The sequence below is a fragment of the Malus sylvestris genome, chromosome 4 (assembly GCF_916048215.2).
Source record: "Malus sylvestris chromosome 4, drMalSylv7.2, whole genome shotgun sequence".
Lineage (NCBI taxonomy): Eukaryota > Viridiplantae > Streptophyta > Magnoliopsida > Rosales > Rosaceae > Malus > Malus sylvestris.
In genome coordinates this window covers 10,627,785-10,651,621 of record NC_062263.1, presented here as the reverse complement: position 1 = coordinate 10,651,621, position 23,837 = coordinate 10,627,785, and the positions used below count along the sequence as shown (strand labels likewise).

General features: G+C 38.0%; 1 long non-coding RNA gene across 1 annotated transcript; it reads right to left on the bottom strand.

Annotated features, from left to right (window-relative positions):
• Nucleotides 1-10,386: 10,386 nt before the first annotated feature.
• Nucleotides 10,387-21,853, bottom strand: LOC126619991 (uncharacterized). The gene is made up of 3 exons (XR_007622215.1): nucleotides 21,626-21,853; nucleotides 21,128-21,191; nucleotides 10,387-10,590 (listed from the first exon to the last, which is right to left on the bottom strand). It is a non-coding gene; the product is annotated as an uncharacterized LOC126619991 (long non-coding RNA).
• Nucleotides 21,854-23,837: the final 1,984 nt, after the last annotated feature.

Genomic DNA, 23,837 nt, shown 5'->3' with positions numbered 1-23,837 from the left:
TGAGTCTTTATGTCGTGAATGGTTATGATATATAACCCACTCGGGAAACGTTCCAGCTTCTTGTGAATATGCTTATAGCCATACTCGTAAGAAGTGATACAAAGAAATTCAGAACCATTCTCTTTAGTGGTTTCAACATGAAATTGATTATCTCGAATATCTCTAGAACTCAGCAACATTCTTCTGGAACGTGGAGAATAGAGGCATTCTTTAATGGTTAAGACAGTACCATTAGACAACATTAAACGAGTCTTTTCATATCCTTCAATCAGGTTAGATAAGCCTAAGAGGGTTACCAGATGTGCTTTCTTAGGTACGAAGTTATTAAAATGTTGCTCACGCAATATGGTGTGCGTAGTAGCACTATTAGCTAGACAACTAACTTCGCCACCAGTCATACCTAGAAATAAATTAATTGAGTTGGCCACATGCATAAATATAATTCCATTAATTCAATGAATCAATTCGAGAAATAATATCCATAAAATAATTATCCATAATTCAAAACAAACCAAAACCAAACAAATTATTCCAAATACTTAGAAAAAATTGTCCAAAAACTAAACCATTAACCTAAAAAATAGGGGGACTTCGGCCACTCCTAGTGGGTTCAGCCACTAGGGATAAAAACTCCCTAAAAACATATCTAGAAGAATAAAGCTTATTCATCCATAGGAGCTAATGCCTCCAGAAAATCTAATATCTTCGTGGATGTAGTAGCATATTTGGGATGTTCCACATGGGCAAAGTTAGATTCACGATGGGAATGATACTTGGCAATGGCCTCGAGGGTAGCTCTGCATATGCGTGACCAATGGTCTTTTAATCCACAGCGGTAGCACATGTCCATTTAAGTGGAAGCCGATTGAACGGTAACTTTTCCCTTGTTCTTGAAGTTTGGGGCCTTTGAGGGCAAGGGGTTGGCGATTCTAGGTCAAATTTCCTCCATTGGGTGGGCTTTGGGCTCGTGGTTGGGCTTGCCGCCCATTACCATAGCCACGATGGTGTTTTCGTCGTTTGTGGCTGCTAGAATTGGTCACGTGCGCTTTAGGTGCGGCGTTTGAGCCAGTGGGTCGAGCTTGATGATTTTTCATCAAAAGTTGGTTCTGCTTTTCAGCGAGAAGTAAAATGGGGATCAAATATGAAAATTTGGTGAACTTCTATGCCCTATATTGTTACTGCATGACAATATTGGTGGCATGAAGGTCGAATAGGTCTTCTCCAAGAGATCTGCATCTGTTAAGTCCACTTTACAGAACTTAAGCAGTGATCAGATTCTACAAACTTCATAATTTTATTCATTCACGGACTAAAAGTCTTGGAAGTGTAGATACTGCTAGTCATGTCTTGCTGCAGGTAAGTAAATGTCTTTTTGGTGATCGAAATGGTTGGCCAGAGCAAGCCAGAGGGTGCGTGGGTCCTCATAGCAAGGTACTTGGTTTGCAGTGCATCATGGATGTGTCTTTGAATGAAGATCATTGTAGTAACTTTCTGAACTTTATCGATGGGGTTGGCGTTGGTAGGTGCCTCGATGGTGGCTCTAATACCCTTTGCAGTAAAATGGAGCTTCACGTCCTGAACTCACTTCAGGTAGTTTCTTCTAGATGCTTCCAGAGCGGTGAAATCGAGCTTGTTCAAGTTTGACATGTCCCTAAAATGGAGGGTACAATAAAATGTGATTAGTCATATGGTAATCTATAGACATACATCGTAGAATATTCGGGTTCTATAAACATGTATTGGTTTAATTTAAGCATGACAGCTAGAGGTTTCATGTGGTAAGTTTTGAATGAAAACTTTGGGTTCAAAGGCACTAAATATGAAATTGTGAGTTCAATTTTGTTTTATTAATGATCAGTTCATAAAGGAGAGGTTCCTACAAGAACACATAATGCATATGCTAATTTAAGTGTAATGGATTTGAGTTGTTTCAGAAATTCAAGTGTGAGAGCTTCGGGACTACGAAAGGATGTCAACAGTTCAAAGTAGAAAAATAAATTATTGAATCGTTAATGTCCAAAAGTGATATTTAGGTCAATAATTTTGGATTAATTATTAGATTAATGGACTTCAGGTCATTTTTAATTAATTCAATACATTGGGACCAAACGGGGTCGATTGTTGAAGCAAAATAATGACAGACGGGTCATATTAGCTTCGGTTGGTGATAAACCAAGTGATAATTAAATTAGAATTAATTAGCCCAAAGTTCCCCAAAAAAATTATTTGGGCATGATTTATAACACGGGGATGCCAAAAATTGGCATTGGGTCGAAAAAATAACATGGCCCAGACAAAAGTGGGCTGGTAACAACACAGGGATAGGCCTTGTAGGTCAGTTGCAAGCTATTGGGCATCGGGGAGGGTTGCAGACCTCAGGTCGTGTGGTCTGGGTGAGCCTAGCAACAAATGATGTTGGTTTTAAGCCAAAAATAGAACACGGGTGCAGGCCCAACATGTGTTAGCCTGTGGTTTTGTACGTGGAAGCCCAGTTGAGGCTGGCTTTTTGGTTTTTAGGTCGGGGCTGGTTAAGCCCAGCAACAAAAGCTGCAGGCAAGTGGGCCAAAGGATGACGAAGCCCAACAAGCAACACGGACTTGCTGCAGGCAAGCTTGGGGCATGGGTTGGACCTAGCAAGCTACGAGCTTGCTGCAGGTTTGGGCCAGGGACTAAGGAAAAAGCCCAGTAACTCAAAAGTTGTTGGTTTTGGGCTTGGAAGGGTTGCAAGCCCATGGTAACCTTTACCATGTCGAAGCCTGGTGTTCGTGTAGGCACAACAAAGCCCAAAAGGCTGCTATCATAGTCTAGACGTCACAACGACGTCGTTGTGGTGGCGTGCATCAATGTGGCTAGGCTACAGGCCAGCACGGTGCTCGATGGTGGTGCCAGCGGTAGTGCCGCATAAAATTCCAAGATTTGGTTTTTTTTTTCCGACATGTTTAGGGTTTGAAAAAACCCTAAATTGCTTTTAATTTATTTATATGCTTTGACTCAGAAATTCCACATAGCAAAATAATTGCGTAATGCATGAAACGTATGTGTGTGTGTGTGTGTGTGTGTGTATATATATATATCGAAAGGATGCTTTCATGCTTCGTGGACGTTTCAAATATCTTACTTTATTTTAAGCGTACCTGATTGGCAGAAAACAAATAAAAGCCTTTGAATGTTGTAGAAGAAAACCTCCTCATACGATCCTTCAGTTCTTTAGTAGTAGAATAGGTTAAATCCTTGCCCTTTTAGGATTACAACTCTAATAGGATATTAACTACCAAATGGAATATTCAAAGATATGCATAGATACACTAGGATTTACACAATCACATTCCTATTCTAAATATGACTGCAACAGATGTGAATATATTTATTGTATTTTAACCTTTTTAGCCAAGCAAATGATTTGATTGATAACTTAAAGTTGATTTCTTTTTGGGTAAATTACATAATAGCCCCTCAGGTTTGAGGTCTATTACAACCTCATACAACAACTTTAAAACATTTCACTTTCATACATCAAGTACCATTTTATTTCAAAACAACACCTCTGTTAGATTTCCCATCCACTAGTCTGTTAAATGCTGACGTGGCTACCACATTTGTGCTGATGTGGCTGCCACGTGGTAAAAAAAAATTATTTATACATTAAAAATATTATAATATAACCCTATTAAAAAAAATTTAAAAAAAAAAAAAACCCTCAACCTTCTTCCCCACTCTCATATTCCCCCAACCTATACCCCGCCGAAACCTCATCTCCTTCATCTTCCCAATCGTCCTCCCTCCCTGTAACCCAAATCCAAAACCACTCCCACCCATCCTCCACCTCCTTCGCACACCCATCTTCCTATCTCCCCCACCCCCACCCGAGCCCAACCTGCAACCCAGAAAGAAAAAAGAGAGAAAAAAAACCCCCCATCTTCATCTTCCCTGCAACCCACCCCTTTCTCATCCCTCTCGTCTTCCCCAAACCCACAGTGCACCCATCCTCCACCTCCTCCTCCGCACCCAGTATCTGCAACCCAGAAAAGAAAAGGAGAAAAAAAAAACCATCTCGTCGGGGAGGGGGTTTTAACGGGAGTGGGTCGTCGGGGGGGGGGGTGGGATTTGACGGGAGTGGGTCGTCGGGGGAAGGGGGATTTGACGGGAATGGGTCGTTGGGGGGTGGGGGGAGGAGGAGGTTGCTGCGCTGGGTTTCTGGGGGGATTAATAGGGAGGTGGGTTTGGGATTAATTGGTTTCTGGTTTTGGGGGTTGCGGGTAAAGCTTTCAGGTTTTTTTTTTTATTTTTTTTTATTTTTAATATTTAGAAGATTAGATTTTTTTTTGCCACGTGGCAGCCTTATCAGCACAAATGTGGCAGCCACATCAGCATTTAACAGACTAATGGATGAAAAATCTAACGGAGGTGTTATTTTGAAATAAAATGGTACTGGAGGTATGAAAGTGAAATGTTTTAAAGTTGTTGTATGAGGTTGTAATTGACCTCAAACCTGAGGGGCTACAATGTAATTTACCCTTTCTTTTTCTTTATGTCTACGTATTATAGGGGCAACGACAATGGGGGTTGAAGTCAAACGCATACGTGGGACAGATTCCAAGGTTATTCAATAGTCACTGATTAATTCATATTAAATTGCCTTAATTTCTTTTTGTGTCCATGGTCTAATTTTACTTGGGTGATTTAATTCTATGTGATGATTTCTTTTGGGTTTTTTCTATTTTATATTTTAAATACATTTAAGGTTGAAGGAGTCAACGATGGAATTCTGGATGCAGAAGGAAATAAGCATGGTATTGTTTCTTCTTTCTTTTTGAGAGAGCAATCTTTTTTTCTTCTAATTTTTCTTCTGTCTTTTTGTTGTCAAATGTTTCAAAATTTCAACTCACATGTTCGTGTGCATTGTTGATGAGTGTATTTTGTGATTACTAGGCCATTATTCTGTCTTTTCAGTAATTGTTTCTTTATTTTTTTTCACAAAACTTAATCATCATAGCAAAGCTTTTTCAAGCAAACTTTTTTAAATGTGTTGCGAAATGGATGATGCAATAAAAAATTAAAAAAAAACGAAGCGAGTATCTTTGCATGCTATAATAGGTTTTCTTTTTGCCAAGTTTATGTTTCTCATTTGCATTCTTGATTCCATTATCATTTACATTTGCTTCTACATGATTTCTCATAAATTGGATATCATTATATTTATTATATTTAACTTTTTTAGCCAAGCAAATGATTTCATTGAAGAACAGATGCATCAATTACATGCTGCAAGTGTACGATTGTGAAGGCACTACGTTGCCTTCAAATGATGAAATTCTCTTCTTTTTTTTTTGACAGATTACATTAGATTTTATTATTGTTTATTTGATGAAATTCTCGATTAAGAGCAATTGCACTTGCATTATTGTTCAGGATTAGCAATTGTAATGGTACAATGGCAAATTCTCTTATTTAGATATGAATTTGAATGGGTTATTGTATCATATAGGAAAGATGAAAAGAGAATATGAGATGATATTGAAGAAAGCCTTGCAAAGCGTCTGCCTGCTTAATTCAGATATCGCAACTGCGGTTATTGTTTAGGTGAGGTGTTCTATTTGTATGAAAATCTTTAGTCTCGAATATTTTAAGCGTTGTGTTGAAAACTTGAGATGGTTGCAAAGCAGTGCATGTAGCATTGATGCCTTTTACTTTACACGCATATTTGTTTTGTTCGAACTAAACTTACAGTGTACATATTTATGCCAAAGATAATCAAGACCTTTGGAGCCTGATATTCTTTGGTAGAATTTTTGTTACAAAATTAGGGAGGGATCATGTCAATTTATGCTTCTATTTAGTAAGATTGGGGTGGTAAAGACTTCTAGGGTGTTTTATGGGTTGTTTTGGAATTGCATTCATTTTTTGCAAGATCGCATTAAGAAGCATTTTTTCAGTCACACATCATGGCAGCACTTTGTTTTGATTTGTAAACAAACTATATGCTTTATCTTTGTCTTGGGTTAGAGTATAACGTTTGGCAATTGAATTTATAAGAGGTTTAGTAATTTTTTCACGAGTTTGCTAGTCCTACCAAATGCTCAAGTACCGTGTCTTCTATTTTTCTATTTTTCTTTTTATGTGTTTTTCATGCAGGAGTGGGCTGATTACTTGAAACTATGAGTATAATATTGATGACTCCATACGATCTGCAAATAAATGTTTCTTACAGCATGCATATCTATGTATAGCAAGCAAAATATCACTTCATTGGTTCTTAGGTATTGTACCGTCATTTTAGTTACTTTGTGTAAAAACTATACATGCATGTTCCGACTAATACATTCAATCCCTGCAAAGCGATCACATTTTCTAATAAACTTGTAAACACAAAAAATCTGTAACGAATGAAACGAGAACACATGTACAAAGTAGATTTGTATTGATTTGAATTTGTAGGTACAATCTATGTTTACAATTTTCCTCTGATTCAATCTTCAAATTTGACGTAGATGCGTAGGTTGTTGATCCAAGGGTCATGATGACTTGATCTCAGAAGAACGATTACTTCAAGTTTTGAGCTTGAAACGATGTTTGATGGTCTTCACCTCAAAGTTACGGCAAAGGGTGATGTTGATGCAGGATTTTGTTGATTCAAGGGTCTTGGCGACTTGATCTTGAAACAAACGTTGTTACAAGTTTTGAGCTTGCAACAAAGTCTTGAAGGAATCGGCACAAGTGCTTGTTGATTCTCAAGGGAGTGCTTCGGCTTTGGTCGAAAGAAAGCTGGGGCTTTGGTTGAACGTTCTTCGAAGAGAGTTTTAGTAGCGTATTAGTCTACAAAGATTTGTGCAGAGGTTCTTCTCAATGTAGAATTTTTGACCTTATGCTTGTGGGAGGACCTTATATTTATAGGCTTCTCAAGGCTTACCTTTGGGTGGATTTGACTTTGTTTTATGTCCTAATTTGTCCATGGGAGAATTTAGGGATGTTTTGTGTCTTAATTTCAGTCATCTTTACTCCCATGGCCAAATTATAGGGTCTTTGTTGCTTATTTTGTGAACAATCTTCAATTCTTGCTTATGTTATGAACATGCCTTAACTTTCTTTCTGGTTTTGAGAACACTTTGAAACCTTGCCCTTTTTTATAAGAGAGGTTTTCTCTCTTTGGCCGAATTCTGGGCAGTTTTAAGTTTTATTTGCTTGATTTGTGCCACATGTCATTGATGACTTGTTCATTTGTGATGAGTTATATGTCACGCGGAGCTTTGTAATACATCATTTGTATGCAATGAAATTTACATGTCTACAAAACTCTAAAGCAACCATATCCTGCAAGCACAATCTTACTACCAACTGTACTTATATCAACTTAGTATTCCTCCAATACCTAAAGTTTAATACCTTTAACTTAATTAATTGTTGAACAGTTGTTTTAACCTTAATTTTTTTTTTCAGGAAACATGTGGTTTTTGAAATGAAGAAATGTTGCCTCCTTACACAATGACACCTGGAATTTTTCATTATTTTGTATTTACCATCTTAACTAAAACAAATGCTCAACACCACCAAAAATTAAAACATTATTACAATAAACCACCTACATATGCATCCAATTTCTATCTATAAATCAATATCATAAAGGAAGTGATTTCTAATCTCAATGTTATCCATTAGTAAGTTGGATCACATATTTCTAAGCTCAATGTTTTTCGAGCTCAATTTTATAAGGGAAAGTGATTTTTACATTTTTTTTGTCAAGGGATAATGCTAAAGAGACTAAATTTGGAGACTAAATTTGCAAACTAAATGATATGTCACCAATAAAAATGAGCACGTTTATCAACGTTTAAGTAATAACTAATCATCAACTTCCATGTCCTTTAGTTTCCAAAATTTAGTCTCCCTAGCATGATTCTTTGTCAAGGGAGAAGTGTAGAAATCTATTGAAGTATGTGCTGGCTATATAATTATGGTTGCCAACATAATGCAATTTGGCTGCTCGTGGGCTGCTTGATTACTATTTCGTTTTTCGTTATTCGTTTTCATTTTTGCTTGAAGTGAAGCATGTTTGACAGACCATTTTGAGTATTGAACATTTACTTTCTCATTTCCCCTTTAAGGGCTTATTTGTGATGCTTCTAGAATGATATTAAGCGTAATCTAACAACAAAAAGTGCTTTTGATTACGTTTGGCATTGACTTAAAAAAAATTCTTTTGTTTTATAGAAGTGCTATATAGAGAAGCACTTTCCAAGTGCTTTTCAAGGAAGAGCTTGAATTCCTAATAAAAAAATTCAACTTGTTTCTAAGAAAAAGACTTCTCGTAAAAGCGTTTATAAGCGAAAGTTTTTCCTATAACAGTCCCAAACGAGCTTTAAAGACTGGCTCGTGTTTGTTATTTTGGTCTATATTTGTTTAAAAACGTGGGGTATGTATCCAACATTTCATCATACATTTACAAGAGATTGATGGGCAGGTTCTGGTTATAAAATCCCTACAAGCCAGAGATGTGCGGATACTGAGCCAACCATGTAGCTCCCATTGGTGCTGTTGGAACTGAACCGCCTTCGAGAGCATGCACAGCAAGAAACGCAACCGAGCAGAGCTGGAAAAATTCAATGATCTGGTCTCCTACACTGCAATCTTTGGTTGTAGTCTATTTACCACAACAGAGATGGGAAATGCAAACCCATTGTGTTTGATGAAGTAGATGTAGAGGTAGTCCCTAAAATTGTAGAGGGAGAAAATACGAAATACACACACATATAGTGGCGGATCTAAGATTTTAGACTGGGGGGTCCCAATAATAAAGATAAAAAAAATGGCCTCTCCACGGAACCATTGATCCCCCATTTTGTTGCGGAGTAGACCTTCAATGATATTCATAGCAAAAAATATGATCTCCACTTAAGCAGTTGCAATGGGTAAAACAAAAGTCAATTGAATAAGCAAATATACAAATGTAAATGTTTGATGCAACCCTTTCTTCCACATTTTTTTTTTTACCAAGATTGTTAATCCCCCTCAGTCGAGAAAAATTATTACCAAACCCTTGAAAATGAATATAAATATCAAGTTTTATTTTATTTTTATTATTTTTTGGTAATGATACAAAGGTAAAATTCATTAGTTACCAAGAAAAGTTACAAAATAAAGACCCAAAAAAGTTACACGAAGAAAAAATGGGCCTTGAAAACAAGAAGACAAGCAACACACCAAACAGCACACCAAAACCCTAAGCAAAAGATTAGGCCCGCAAACAAACAGCAAACCGAAGAAATCAAACAATTGGCCGAAACAAGCGTCATAGGCCAAGTCTTAAAAAAGAAAAATTGTCTTTCTTCTTTGCGCGGTCGTCTTCTTCATGAAGACGCCATCGCTACAGCAGCCTGCATTGGCCATCGTCTTTGAGTACGAGGGGTCCCCAGGAAATAATATGAAGACCACATTTGTGTTGACGTGGCAGCCAATTTTGCACCATGTGAATAAAAAAGAAATAAAAAAGATTAATTAATAAAAAACAATTTTTTTGTATAATTAAAATTTTTGAAAAACATAAAAATAAAATAAAATTATTTACTCTCTCCCATCTAACGACCCGCCGTCCTTCATCCCCCGTCCTGTCGTCGCCACCTTCATATCAGTACCTAGAACATCATCTGTATAGTCGAAACCCATCTCGAAACTTATCTAGGAAATCCCTTCCCTCACAACCTAGATCCGGCGAGACGACATTCACAATCCCCAACTCCTGCAACCCCAGATCCAATCCAGAATCCAAAACCCAAAACACTTCGTCTATCTCGGCATCTCCGCCATGGCGACCAATGGAGTCGTACATCCTCCCAACCGCACCACCGCTATTCTTTCAAATTGCACCACCACAACACTGACCCACTGTTGTTCTTCCACACCAGCACTCCTTCGATTGTCAAATACCAAAATCCCCTTCTGATTTCGTTGCTGGTTATTTCTTGTGGGTTCAATCGACACCAATTCACCATATATATATATATTCATATATGAATGTATATAATGTGTGTTTTTTATTAGGTAGTTTTGTATGATATTGCAAGTGATTTCCGCACATATTTTTTGCCTATTGCACACCTTTATTTGTTTATGTCCATAAATTATCATTTTATTTTTGTTTCTATCACAAATGGTCCTTGAAATTGAACCATCTCATCAAGATGGTCTTGAAATTGAAAATCAATTAATGTAATCCTTAAAAATGGGTTTCACAAATTAATGTGGTCATTTTGTCACAATTGACACACCTCGACCCTAGATGTCTGACACACCCCGACCGAGATCAAGGCATTCTGGCCATCACGTGAGGGTGACGTAGCCATGTGCACAGTGTGGAAGTATTAAGGATAAGAAATATACGAATAATTAAAAACCAAAACTACTAGAGTGCACTAGAAAATGAGAAGTGTTAAGAGTAAGATACAAAAGTAAGCACTCCTAATCAGAGCATAGAAAGTCTAGGTGCAATCTAGTAGGACAAGTACTAGTTATACGGTACCATAAGATGTCCTACAATTATTTTGATATGTCAGAACTGCCGAAATCCTCAAGGCCACCAACAGCAAGCTTACCTAAAACCTGGAGGGGCGCAAATAGAAAACGTGAGTGGGCAAAAACAAATGTTTTACAAAACCAATTCATTTATCAACATTTCTAACTCCTCGCTGTAAAACATGTATAATTTTTCCCAGAATCAGAATATAAGCATATACATAAATATTTATGTAAATATCTCAATTCAAATCATGCTTCACATAATCATATTCATATGTATGCCATGCCAAAATATAACAAGGTAAGTAATTTAGGTGAGAATAATTTCATAGAAATGTAATATATTAGCCGGAACCCCTGTGGTAGTCTGTACGGCTAAATTCATAGCTCAAAAGTCAATCTAGCCGGAGTCACTACAATGACCTATGCGGCACTATACTGCACAAGAGTCGGAACCAAATGAAAAGGTCTCTACGACAATACTGGGTGTAATATAATTATGCTCAATACTATTCTCACATAATAGCTAGGTGATAAAGTGCCGGTCTCCTACGAGTCAGAACCAAAGTAAAGGTCTATACGACAAGACTGTGCACCTAAATTGGATCCAATATGAGCATATGGTGCGGGAGGTGACATTATAAACAAGCATGTGCCATATCGCTGGCTAAATCACTATCACCCTAGGTGCAGTTTTATGAGCTCAACGTTATTCAATCACATATCACATCATCGATAATTCACATAACCAAACATAACTCACCTGAGCTTACCTGAGCATCCACAACACCACAATTATATATAATGCATCATATATCAATTCATATACGGATTATAAATTTATATGCATGGCATTCAAGGCATACTCTTATTTAAACATATTTTCTGGGAAAGTATCAAGTATATTAATATATACTAAAAACCAAAAGCCCACTCACTGGTATGTCGAAGGGTTGTAGCCCACGAGTCGCCCTTGAATGCGCTCGTCCTCGGGATAAGTCTCACCTATATGCGAATTATCTATAAAAATGTTATTTAAAGCATATAGGCAAAACTAGCTAATAACTTCTCATACAATGCTCAAATGAGGTGTTTGAATATACCAATGTGATCTACACCCATATTTTTAGAATAATTGTTTGACCACCCATGCGCCACCCACGCGCGGGCACGTGCCTGGCACACCAACGACAACAGTGATGCCGTTAGGAATATTCCGTTAAATAGTAACAGAAACCATTAAGGTTAACTGACGCCGTGGAATATTCCATCAAAGTTGATGGAATATTCCGTCATCCCTAACCTCAAACCTTCGGCGACCGTCGTTGGCGCCAGAAACTGGGCAAAACTTGCAACCTTGATATCTCACTCGATATTCAACCAAATTTCATGAATTTTATGTCAAAATGAAGCTTAGAACAATTAGAACAAACCCATACCAATTTTAGGACCTAAATCCCATGAGATTTGCCAGAAAACTCTTCGATATTCCTGCTAAAATCTGCAACTCGCCGTTTTCGCTATTCCGACGTCTAATTTCTTCTAACAAACCACTCATAGCCTCGCGAGGACCTCCTTAAGCTACCTATAAGCTCCAAATTCCCAAAAACATAAGATTTTACGTTTGCATGAATAGTTCCATAATCGGAGATCGAGGAAACTAGGGTTTTCGAATGAGTCCTTACCTAAAATGGTACCATTCAACTCGTATAGACCTCAGGAACACAATGGTGTCCTTTAAACCTTCGATCTGCAAGTTTTCTTTTGAATTTGATGTTGTTCGTACATGAGGGAAAGAGAAAGAGAATGAGTCTGAGAGAGGAGAGAGCACAGGAGAGGAGATAGAGCACATGAGAGAAGAGAGAGGAAGGGTGTGTGTGTGTTAGTGGTCCATGTGGTTCACTAGCCAAAACCACATAAACTTAGTCCAATTTTTGTCCAAAGATTAAGGAGAAATGCAAGTTTGAACCACCCCTATCATGCATAATACACACCACAACACTAACGTTCAAGAGTATCATAGTCAATTCACATTGTCGGAATTAAATATTCGGGACGGGTTGTGACAATCTACCCACCTTATAAAATTTTGTCCTCGAAATTATACACAACCAGTACATCCATTAATAATCATAAAGCGTGGATACATCTCTCTCATCTAATCCTCTATCTCCCACGTAGCTTCTTCCACTGAATGATTTCTCCATAACACTTTCACTAACCGCACAGTCGTATTCCTCAACTCTTTATCTTTCCAATCCAAAAGAGTTACTGGTTCCTCATCATAAGTCAAATCCGGATTAATTTCCAAAGGTTAAGGAGGAATCACATGTGAAGGATCTGAAACATAATAACGAAGCATTGAAACATGAAACACATTGTGTACCTTGGACAACTTTAGAGGCAACTCAAGCTTGTAAACAACCTTATCGATTCGTTCAGTGATCATATATGGTCCAATGTACCTAGGACTCAACTTTCCTTTCTTTCCAAATCGTACGACACCTTTCCAAGGTGATAGCTTCAGAAATACCCAATCACCCACATTATACTTCCGATCAGTGGTATGCTTGTCTGCTAAGCTCTTTTGTCGATCATGGGCCGTTTTCAGGTTAGACTTAATTACCTAAACATTTTGAGTAGTTCGTCCACAATCTCAGGGCCCATTAAAACTCTTTCGCCAACTTCTGACCAACATAGAGGCGTACGACAAGATTTCCCGTAAAGTGCCTCAAATGGTGCCATACCAATACTCGAATGGTAACTGTTGTTGTAGGCGAACTCTATCAAATCCAAACAATCATGCCAACTATCGCCAAACTGAAGTACTGAAGATCTCAGAATATCCTCCAATGTCTGAATGGTCATTTCAGATTGCCCATCCGTCTGAGGGTGATATGCCGTACTATAAAGTAATCTCGTACCAAAAGCTTCCTGGAATGCTACCCAAAACTTGGAAGTAAGTCTAGGATCTCGATCAGAGATAATATTAACTGGAACACCATTGTACTTGTTAATCTTCGATATAAATAACTTAGCTAATCGACTTAACGAATATTTTTCCCTCATTGGAATAAAGTATGCTGACTTAGTAAGCCGATCAACTACTACCCAAATGCCGTCATATCCATTTTGTGTACGAGGAAGCTTGTACATAAAATCCATTGTAATATTTTCCCATTACCACTGTGGAACGGGAAGTGGCTGCATCAACCTAAACGGCTTCTTCCTTTCAGCTTTAACCTGTTGGCAAATGGCACACCTACTAACATATTCGGCAATTTCTCTTTTCATACCCGGCCAATAATAAAATGGTCTAATGGTATGATACATTTTAGTGCCTCCTGGATGCATCGCATGTGCCGAAATATGTGCTTCATCCAAAATTTCTTTCTTTAACTCTGCATTATTCGGCACATACATTCTGCTTTCCTACATAAGCATACCATCAGTTTCTCGAATCCCAAAATCTTTCTTTTTGCCTTGATTCCTTGCTTGAATTATTTCTTGGTTTCTTCATCATTCATCTGGGCCTCAAGCACACGATCAATTAAAATTGGCCTAACTTGAAAATTAGCAAGCAAGGCTTCCTCTCGATCTCCCATTCCTAATTCCACTCCATTGGACTTCAAATCTGCAAGAAGAGGAACATGACAATCATAGATGGCATTAAGTCTAGCTGGAGTCTTCCCACTAAGTGCATCTGCTACTGTATTTGCACGACCAGGGTGATACTCAATCGTGCAATAATAATCACTAAGTAACTCAATGCACCTCCGCTGCCGAAGATTAAGATCTCTCCGAGTAAAAAGATACTGAAGACTTTTATGATCTATGAAGATTTTACATTTCTCACCATAAAGATAATGTCTCAAAATCTTCAACGCAAAGATGATAGCCGCTAACTCCAAGTCATGAGTAGGGTAATTATTCTCATGAGGTTTCAACTGTCTCGAAGCATAAGCAATCACCCTACCATGTTTCATTAATACACAACCCAAACCATTCAAAGAAGCATCACTATAAACCTCAAAATTACCGCTATCATATGGGAGTGTTAGAAAATGTGCATGAGTGAGATAATACTTCAACTGCTAAAAAATTTGCTCACAATTATTATCCCACTCAAACTTAACATCATTTCGAGTCAACCTCGTCAATGGCAAAGCAATCACTAATGTTGATGCACAAAATCGGAGGTCTTGGAACAACGTAAATCTAACCGTGAATCTGCAAGTAATGTAAATAACACAAGATGTATCGTGGTTCACCCCAAGGTTTGGGCTATGTCCACACTGATTATGTATTTATCAGAGGGAGAGAGAGCTTTGAGATTGAGAGCTTTGAGAGAGAGTAAGGAGCCTTAGGCATTGGCCTCCCTTAATTGTGAGGGTGATGAGTCATTTTATAGAATAAGGGCTCCTCACTTATTACATACTTGCCCCTTCCTTTATTACATAATTACATTTGAGTCCCCCGAGTATTTATACGAGATCTAAATATGGAGACCCTAAGTATGGTATAAACAATTGAAAAATTCTTAACGAACAGTCTATAATAACCTGCAAGGCCAAGAAAACTCCGTATCTCGATGACGGTTCGAGGTTTCTCCCAATCCTCTACAGCTGCCACTTTCTGAGAACCCACTTGAATGCCTTGAGCAGAAATAACATGTCCCAAAAATGCCACTTGATTTAACCAAAATTCACATTTGCTAAACTTAGCATATAACTGGTGTTCCCTCAAACTGTTCAACACCAATTTAAGATGTCTAGCATGCTCAACCTTAGACTTAGAGTATACCAGAATATCGTCAATGAAGACAATAACAAACCTGTCCAAATATGGCTGGAATACTCGATTCATCAAATCCATAAAAACTACTAGTGCATTAGTTAACCCGAATGGCTTCACAAGAAATTCATAATGACCGTATTAAGTCCTAAATGCAGTTTTATGGACATCTTCATTTTTAATCTTCAACTGGTAGTAACCCGACCTCAAGTCAATCTTAGAAAATACACATGCACCTCGGAGTTGATCAAATAAATCATCTATACAAGGCAATGGATAACGGTTCTTAATTGTTACCTGATTCAATTGCCTGTAATCAATGCACAGCCTCAAAGTTCCGTCTTTCTTCCTTACAAATAAAACTGGAGCTCCCCAAGGTGAAGTACTAGGTTGAATAAAACCTTTATCCACTAATTCTTGCAACTGAACTTTCAATTCCCTTAATTCAGCAGGAGCCATTCTATAAGAAGTCAAAGATATAGGATTCGTACCTGGAAGTAGACCAATAACAAACTCCACATCTCTAACTGGTGGCAATCCAAGAAAATCCTCAGGGAATACATCCGGAAAATACCTAACCACACGCACATCCTCTAAACCACTAGGAGCATCATCGTTTAGTACCACATGGGCCAAATATCCCTGACAACCTTGTGACAACAATCTTTTGGCTTTCATGGTAGAAATAATATCATGCCTCACCCCACTAAGCTCTCATACAAATGTAACTCAGGTAATCCAGGACGATGAAATGTGACTGTCTTTCCATAACAATCTATCTTGGCACGATTATAGTGCAACCAGTCAGTGCCTAAAATCACATCAAAATCCATAATATCCAATGGCATAAGATTAGCTGGCATAACAACATCCTCTACCATCATTGAACATCCTGGATATACTCGATCCACAAAACATCTATCCCCTTGAGGCATAGAAAACTCTAAATCATATCATAGAGGTGTAGGATGAGGTTGCGTCATTTAAGCAAATGTATGAGAAATTACAGAATGCGTAGCACCACAATCAATCAGTACTCTAGCAAAATGACCAAGAATATTTAACGTACCCATGATTAAATCAGGATTGTTCTGAGCATCTTGCAGTGACATGTTATGGATACGTCCCTGATTCTGTTGTCGTCCACCACGACCTCTGTTAGCATGAATGCCACGTCCCTGTCTTGGCTGACCAGACTGCCTCGAAGATCCTGTACTGCCAGCAGCAATCTCAACCTGCTGAGACCGTCCCCCTTGGTGCCACTGTGATCCACTGGCTGAACATGGCTGATATGACATAAAACCTATCGAATACTAAGGGTCTTGAGAGTACTGATACTGTCCTGAAGTATAAGGAGCGGCGTCGCCCTGATAATGATAAGCACCTCCTTGTCCAGTCTAGACATAACCACTAGATCCTAAAGCTTGCTGGGTCGGCACATGTGGTGGGAAGGAAGACTGCTGAGGTCTCTGTTGATTCTGAGGGCATTGAGCAGCTCTATGACCCATCTGTCCACAAGTATAGCATCCACCGTTGCCTCTCCTACACTCCCCAAAATGCCTATTATTACACCTATGGTTTAAAGGAGCACCTGAACCACCAAAGTCTCTTTGTCTCTGAAATTTAGGGCCTCTAGTAAATCTACCACCCCTCATCTGCAAATTAGAACTCAAACCTCCACTAGAAGAGTTGGAACTGCCACTACTTCTCTTAAAATTCTGGGTCTTACGAGGTCCCTAAGATGCTTGCCCTTTTCCTTTATCATTTCGCCTCTGATTCCCATTGTTTTCTTCCTCATCCTCACTTTCACTGGGCATGTTCTTTGAGTCCTCAATCCGCAGTAAAACCTCATAAAACTCCTGGTAAGTGACATAGGGAGTCGACGTCGCTATAGAACGCCATTTCTTCTTAGTACCCAACCTGAAGCGACGAAGCATCTCAACCGGATTAGCAGCAACATCCGAATTATAACGCAACAAATCAGTGAACCTCCTGTAATACTCATTAGTTGACATCTTTCCTTGATTCAGATGAGTAAACTCTTATTTCTTATGATCAATGTACTCAGGAGGAATGAAGGTTTTTCAAAATAACTTTTTAAATACTCCCCAGTCTGCATTCTCTGCTAGGGTCAACTGGTAAGACGCTTGTCTCCATCAGGATACAGGCTGCTCTCCTAAAAATCAGGTAGTCGTCTTGACCCACTTATTAAGAGGAAGATTCCCCTGACTCTGCATCACAAGAAAGGTTTTCTCGATATGATTAAGCCATTTTTCCACTCCCTCATGTCCTACATTTCCTATGAAATGATTCAGCTTTAGATTATACACAGTCTCAAGAGGTGTCCTATGAGGATGACAGAGCGAAGTCTAAATGGCATTAGCTATAGCTTCCCCTAATTGAGCAATATCAGGAAAACTAGGCTTAGCTGAATGACGGGGCTCTCTACGAGGCGACATAGTTCTGACAGAAGACATCACAAAGATTAGAATATTCATGAACTATAAATGACTGCTAAACCTAGGCTCTGATACCAAACTAACACACCTCGACCGAGATCAAGGCATGTTGGCCGTCATGTGTGGGTGAAGTAGCCATGTGCATAATGCGGAAACATTAAGGATAAGAAATATACGAATAATTAAAAATCAAAACTGCTAGAGTGCACTAGAAAACGAGAAGTGTTAGGAGTAAGATACAAAAGTAAGTACTCCTAATCAGAGCATAGAAAGTCTAGGTGCAGTCCAGTAGGACAAGTACTAGTTATACAGTACCATAAGATGTCCTACAATTATTTTGATATGTCAGAAACGCCAAAATCCTCAAGGCCACCAACAACAAGCTTACCTAAAACCTGGAGGGGCGCAAAACAGAAAACGTGAGTGGGCAAAAACAAATGTTTTACAAAACCAATTCATTTATCAACATTTCTAACCCCTCGCTGTAAAACATGTATAATTTTTCCCAGAATCAGAATATAAGCATATACATAAATATATATGTAAATATCTCAATTCAAATCATGCTTCAAATAATCATATTCATATGTATGCCATACCAAGATATAACTGAGTAAGTAATTCAGGTGAGAATAATTTCATAGAAATGTAATATATTAGCCAGAACCTCTGTGGTAGTCTGTACGGCTAAATTATAGCTCAAAAGTCAATCTAGCCGGAGTCACTACAATGACCTATACGGCACTATACTGCACAAGAGTCGGAACCAAAAGAAAAGGTCTCTACGACAATACTGGGTGTAATATAATTATGCTCAATACTATTCTCACATAATAGTTGGGCGATAAAGCGCGACCACCTACGAGTCGAAACCAAAGTAAAGGTCTGTATGACAAGACTGTACACCTAAATTGGATCCACTATGAGCATATGGTGTGGGAGGTGACATTATAAACAGGTCTGTGCCATATCTCTGGCTAAATCACTATCACTCTAAATGCAGTTTTATGAGCTCAACGTTATTCAATCACATATCACATCATCAATAATTCACATAACCAAACATAACTCACCTGAGCTTAACTGAGCGTCCACAGCACCATAATTATATATATAATGCATCATATATCAATTCATATATGGATTATAAATTTATATGCATGGCATTCAAGGCATACTCTTATTTAAACATATTTTCTGGGAAAATATCAAGTATATTAATATATACTAAAAACCAAAAGCCCACTCACTGGTATGTCGAAAGGTCGTAGCCCCCGAGTCGCCATTGAATGCGCTCGTCCTCGGGATAAGTCTCACCTATATGTGAATTAACTATAAAAATGTTATTTAAAGCACATAGGCAAAACTAGCTAATAACTTCTCATACAATGCTCAAACGAGGTGTTTGAATATACCAATGTGATCTACACAACTCCATGAACATCCCAATATTTTCAGAATAATTTTCTGACCACCCACGCGCCGCCCACGCCCGGGCACGTGCCTGGCACACCAACGCCAACAGTGACACCGTTAGGAATATTCTGTTAAATAGAAACAGAAACCGTTAAAGTTAACTGACGCAGTGGAATATTCCATCAAAGATGACGGAATATTCCGTCATCCCTAACCTCAAACCTTCGGCGACCGTCGCTGGCGCGGGAAAGTGGGCGAAACTTGCAACCTTCATATGTCACTCGATATTCAACCAAATTTCACGAATTTTAGGTCAAAATGAAGCTTAGTACAATTACAACAAACCCATACCAGTTTTAGGACCTAAATCCCATGAGATTCGCTAGAAAACTCCTCGATATTCCGGCCAAAATCTGCAGCTCGTCGTTCTCGCTATTCTGACGTCCAATTTCTTCCAATGAACCACTCCTAGCCTCATGAGGACTTCCTTAAGCTACCTATAAGCTCCAAATTCCCAAAAACATAAGATTTTACTTTTGCATGAATAGTGCCATAATCGGAGATCGAGGAAACTAGGGTTTTCGAATGAGTCCTTACCTAGAAATGGTACCATTCAACTCGTATGGACCTCTGGAACACAATGGTGTCCTTTAAACCTTCGATCTGCAAGTTTTCTTCTGAATTTTATGTTGTCTTTACATGAGGGAAGGAGAGAGAGAGTGAGTCCAAAAGAGGAGAGAGCACGGGAGAGAAGAGAGAGGAAGGGTATGTGTGTATGTGTGTGTGGTCTACGTGGTTCACCAACCAAAACCACATACAATTAGTCCGATTTTTGTCCAAAGATTAAGGAGAAATGCAAGTTTGAACCACCCCTATCATGCATAATACACACCACAACACTCACATTCAAGGGTATAATAGTCAATTCACATTGTCGAAATTAAATATTTGGGACGGGTTGTGACAATGTCCCCCTTGAACCCTGAATCGAGCTGTGTTGGCCGATACCCGGAGGGTGACGAAGCCATAAACTGTAGTGATGTAGAAAATGTGAGTAAATTTAAACCTAAAAGTGGCTAAATGCAAGATTGCGCATGTGAGCGGGAGTGAACCCAATTCACACGTGATGTCAAAGCATAAGTACAGTATAGTAAAGGTAGGATAAGAATTATATCGTCGAAGGTACACTCCTAAGAATCCTCATTGATACAAAAGCTCTGCTACTAAAACCTAGAGGAGCAAAAAACAAGGGTGAGTGGGCCTAAAAATAAAGGTTTGTAAAACCTTTTCAAAATGTAATAACCCTTCCCCGTAAAACAAGTATGGTTTCCAATATATATACACGATAAATCCTAATATTTCACCTATAAAACATATGACAATCGGTACCATATCTCGCATAAACAAACATGTAATATCAGGTGCTCATCGACATATGATGACACACGAGTTCATGCAGAGATATTCTGACATAAACAGGACTGGGTGTGATAATGATTTACGCTATGGTATTACAATCACGTGAAGACTAATGCTATGCGTGTCACATATGAGTCCTAATTGCCTATAGCAATCTAAGACAGGACTGGCACCTACAATGGATCCAAAGTAAGCATATGGTGCGATGTGAACATACACGTGAAGATTGGCCCCTGGGGAGTACTAACACTAGTGTAGCACACGATGAGTAGATAACGTAAATATGATCATGCCACAATAATTCAACAATTCTAGTCAATATAATACTATTTCCGAGCCGTAAATATAATTAAGGCATTCCCCATAGTCTGTTTACTTGTGCATCCCATAGGATTAATCATAATTTCCCAACACTAAGATATTTTCTTATAACTGTTAATTTAATTATGGAAATCACATAGAAAATTCATTAATAAATATATATGTGGAAACTAACAGATATACATACTATATAAAAGAAAAGACCCACTCACAGATACTTGCGTAGTTGCAGCCGTTTCGAACGAGTGAAGCCGGAGTCTCTGATAGTAATCGCACCTAAGCATAATGGAGACCCATTAGTAAATCTCAATTAAAACGTTTGAATTTGGAGAAACGGACGGCAGATTTGGAATCAGCGCATTGAAATACCGTAAAAAGGGTAATGGCAAATTTTCGTAAAAAGTCAACGAAAAGTAAACCGAGATGATGAGTCGGTCAACTACATTAAAACTAAGGAATTTCACCTAATGGATGTGAAAAATGGACTCGGGACGTCGAAATTAGCTATGGGAGTTTTCGAGAAAAGTATACCTAAGTGGAATTGAGTCGTGACCAGAGTTGGTCAAAAAATGGCTTGAAAGCTATTGGAAAACTAGAGAATCATTTTTTCTGAGGTTTTTGCATTCCAAAAGTCACCAAACTTCTCAAAACTACTTGAAATGTAGGCTAAAACATGATCTAATAGGTTTTAAAGGGTTTTCGATCATTACCTTCACTAGAATCGACGAAATCTTTGTTGGGAAACTAAAATCCCTTGCCAAAACTTCTTGGCTCGACAGCAGAAACTAGGTTGACGGGATGGCTGCCCAGACAGGGTGTTTGTGGTGGTTTTTCGTTCGTTGTGGTTAAAGACGAGAAGGGTTGGTGGTCTGGGTGGTTCACCGGAAGAATAATGGTAGTGGTCGTTGTTGTTGTTATTGTCAAAGGGGGAAGCTACGAGAGAGATGAGAGAAAGAGATAGCTAAGAGAGATGAGAGATCAGAAAGAGGCTAAAAGTTTGGAGAGAAAGGGACACATGACAAGAGAGAAGTAAAGAGTTATGAGGTGTGGGCCCCAAGGGCCAAAAATAAATTAATAAAATATTTAAAATATCTAATCAGAAAATATTAAAATAATAATATAATAATTATGAAAAATATTTAAAATATCAAATAGTAAATTTTTTTACAAAAGTATTTTCGGATTCATAGTTTCGCAAAATCTTCGTCGTCACTCCGAATTTGATTCCGCTTACGCCTACGCGTTCATACCGTCTAGTACTTCAAGAATTTGGTAAGCTAATAGCTTGTACATGTCACGAAAAGACGGTCAACGAAAGTCAGCAAACTCGCCTCAAGGGTATTTTCGTTAATTCACTCCTTTAAAATTAATAAAATTGTAAAATTATGGAAGGTTGTTACAATCTACCCACCTTAAAAAAAAATTCATCCTCGAAATTTGAAATAAGTTGCTATATAAAAATAGTGAAAAGATAGCATAAAAATATGTATGTAAAGAAGATATCAAGTTAGAGTGGTTGCATAAAAGAAAATGTCATTCTATCACAATCGGAGTGCAATGATTCCTCTTTCATGCCTCCAAACTCATTCTTTCTTTCTCCTTCAATACAAAACTATAAATAAAACCTTTATAAAAACACAAAGTCAAAAATAGATATATAATAATGGGTAGATCTCTATTTACTACTTTCAAGTTTCATGGTTTTCAACATTTAGTACATAAAGTTTTTTTCGTCCCAGAATCATACCTAAAGTGTTAATTTTGGGACAGTCTCATACATCTATTAGTTTGGTTGTTAAGTCTCTCGTTAACTGATGACGTGGTGCCCATGTGGACAATGACTGGGTGCCACATGTGTGGACAATGACTGGGTGCCACATGTCATTGAGGGTTCCACATGGAAATAAAAAATTCAAAAAAAAAATTACCCACCCAAATTTAAAATATTAAAATAATTAATTAAACAAAAGTATTAAATTAATTTCAAAAGACAAAGAGAGAGAAATAAGAAAAGTTTCAAAATTTTGATAGTTAAAACAAATTTACAAGAGAGAAATAAAGAAAACTGCAGTAATTTCAAAATATAGAGTGATTTGAGTACATTTTGAGAAGAAATTGGGAGAAAGGATAGTTGAGAAACTAGGCCTTCTTAAATCAAAGAGAGTATAGTATGAGAGCAAGCAGTTGAGGTGTGAGGAAGAAGAAAGAAGGATGGAGTCGTGGCCACCAACAATCCATCATCATCAAAGTTGAGAGAGGTGTTTGGCTAAGAGACAAAGTGGGGTGGGAGTAGAATAGATGAGTTCTAATTGGGGTTTTTGGTTTTAATTGACTTTTCTCACATGCCTAGGTGGCCTAATCTTAGGTTCTGTAAAGAACCCAATCTTTTCGTCACCGAGTGGAAACAATTGGGCAGCAAAATTTGGCGCCTAAAAATTTGTGAGGAATTTAGGATTGCTATGTGACGAATAGCATTCCAAAATTGTTTCATATCCTGCACTAGTATGTATGTGACACTTTTTTAAAAATTCCTCACTTATTATACTAAAATGTGATGAATTTATAGGCATCACATAAAATGTCGTCACCTAATCCATATTTTCTTGTAGTGATTGTTTGGTTTGATAGTTTATTCTTGTTTACTATCTAATGTGATTCTCTTGTCTATATGATTACCTTGAATGTGATTTGGAACAACTTCCTAAATCTCATTCATACTCTGACCAGACATTCTTAATCATATCATAGAGTATTCTCCCTCAACGGTTTGAAGGTTAGAGATCCCTTATTGAACATTCAACCACCTCTATGGTTAAATGGCTTAACCACAACTATGTCGTGGACACCCTTTGATGAGTGCCTTTAACACAGTCAAAGATCAAGGATCTAATTACAAGACAATTATGATGCCTCAGGTCAAAT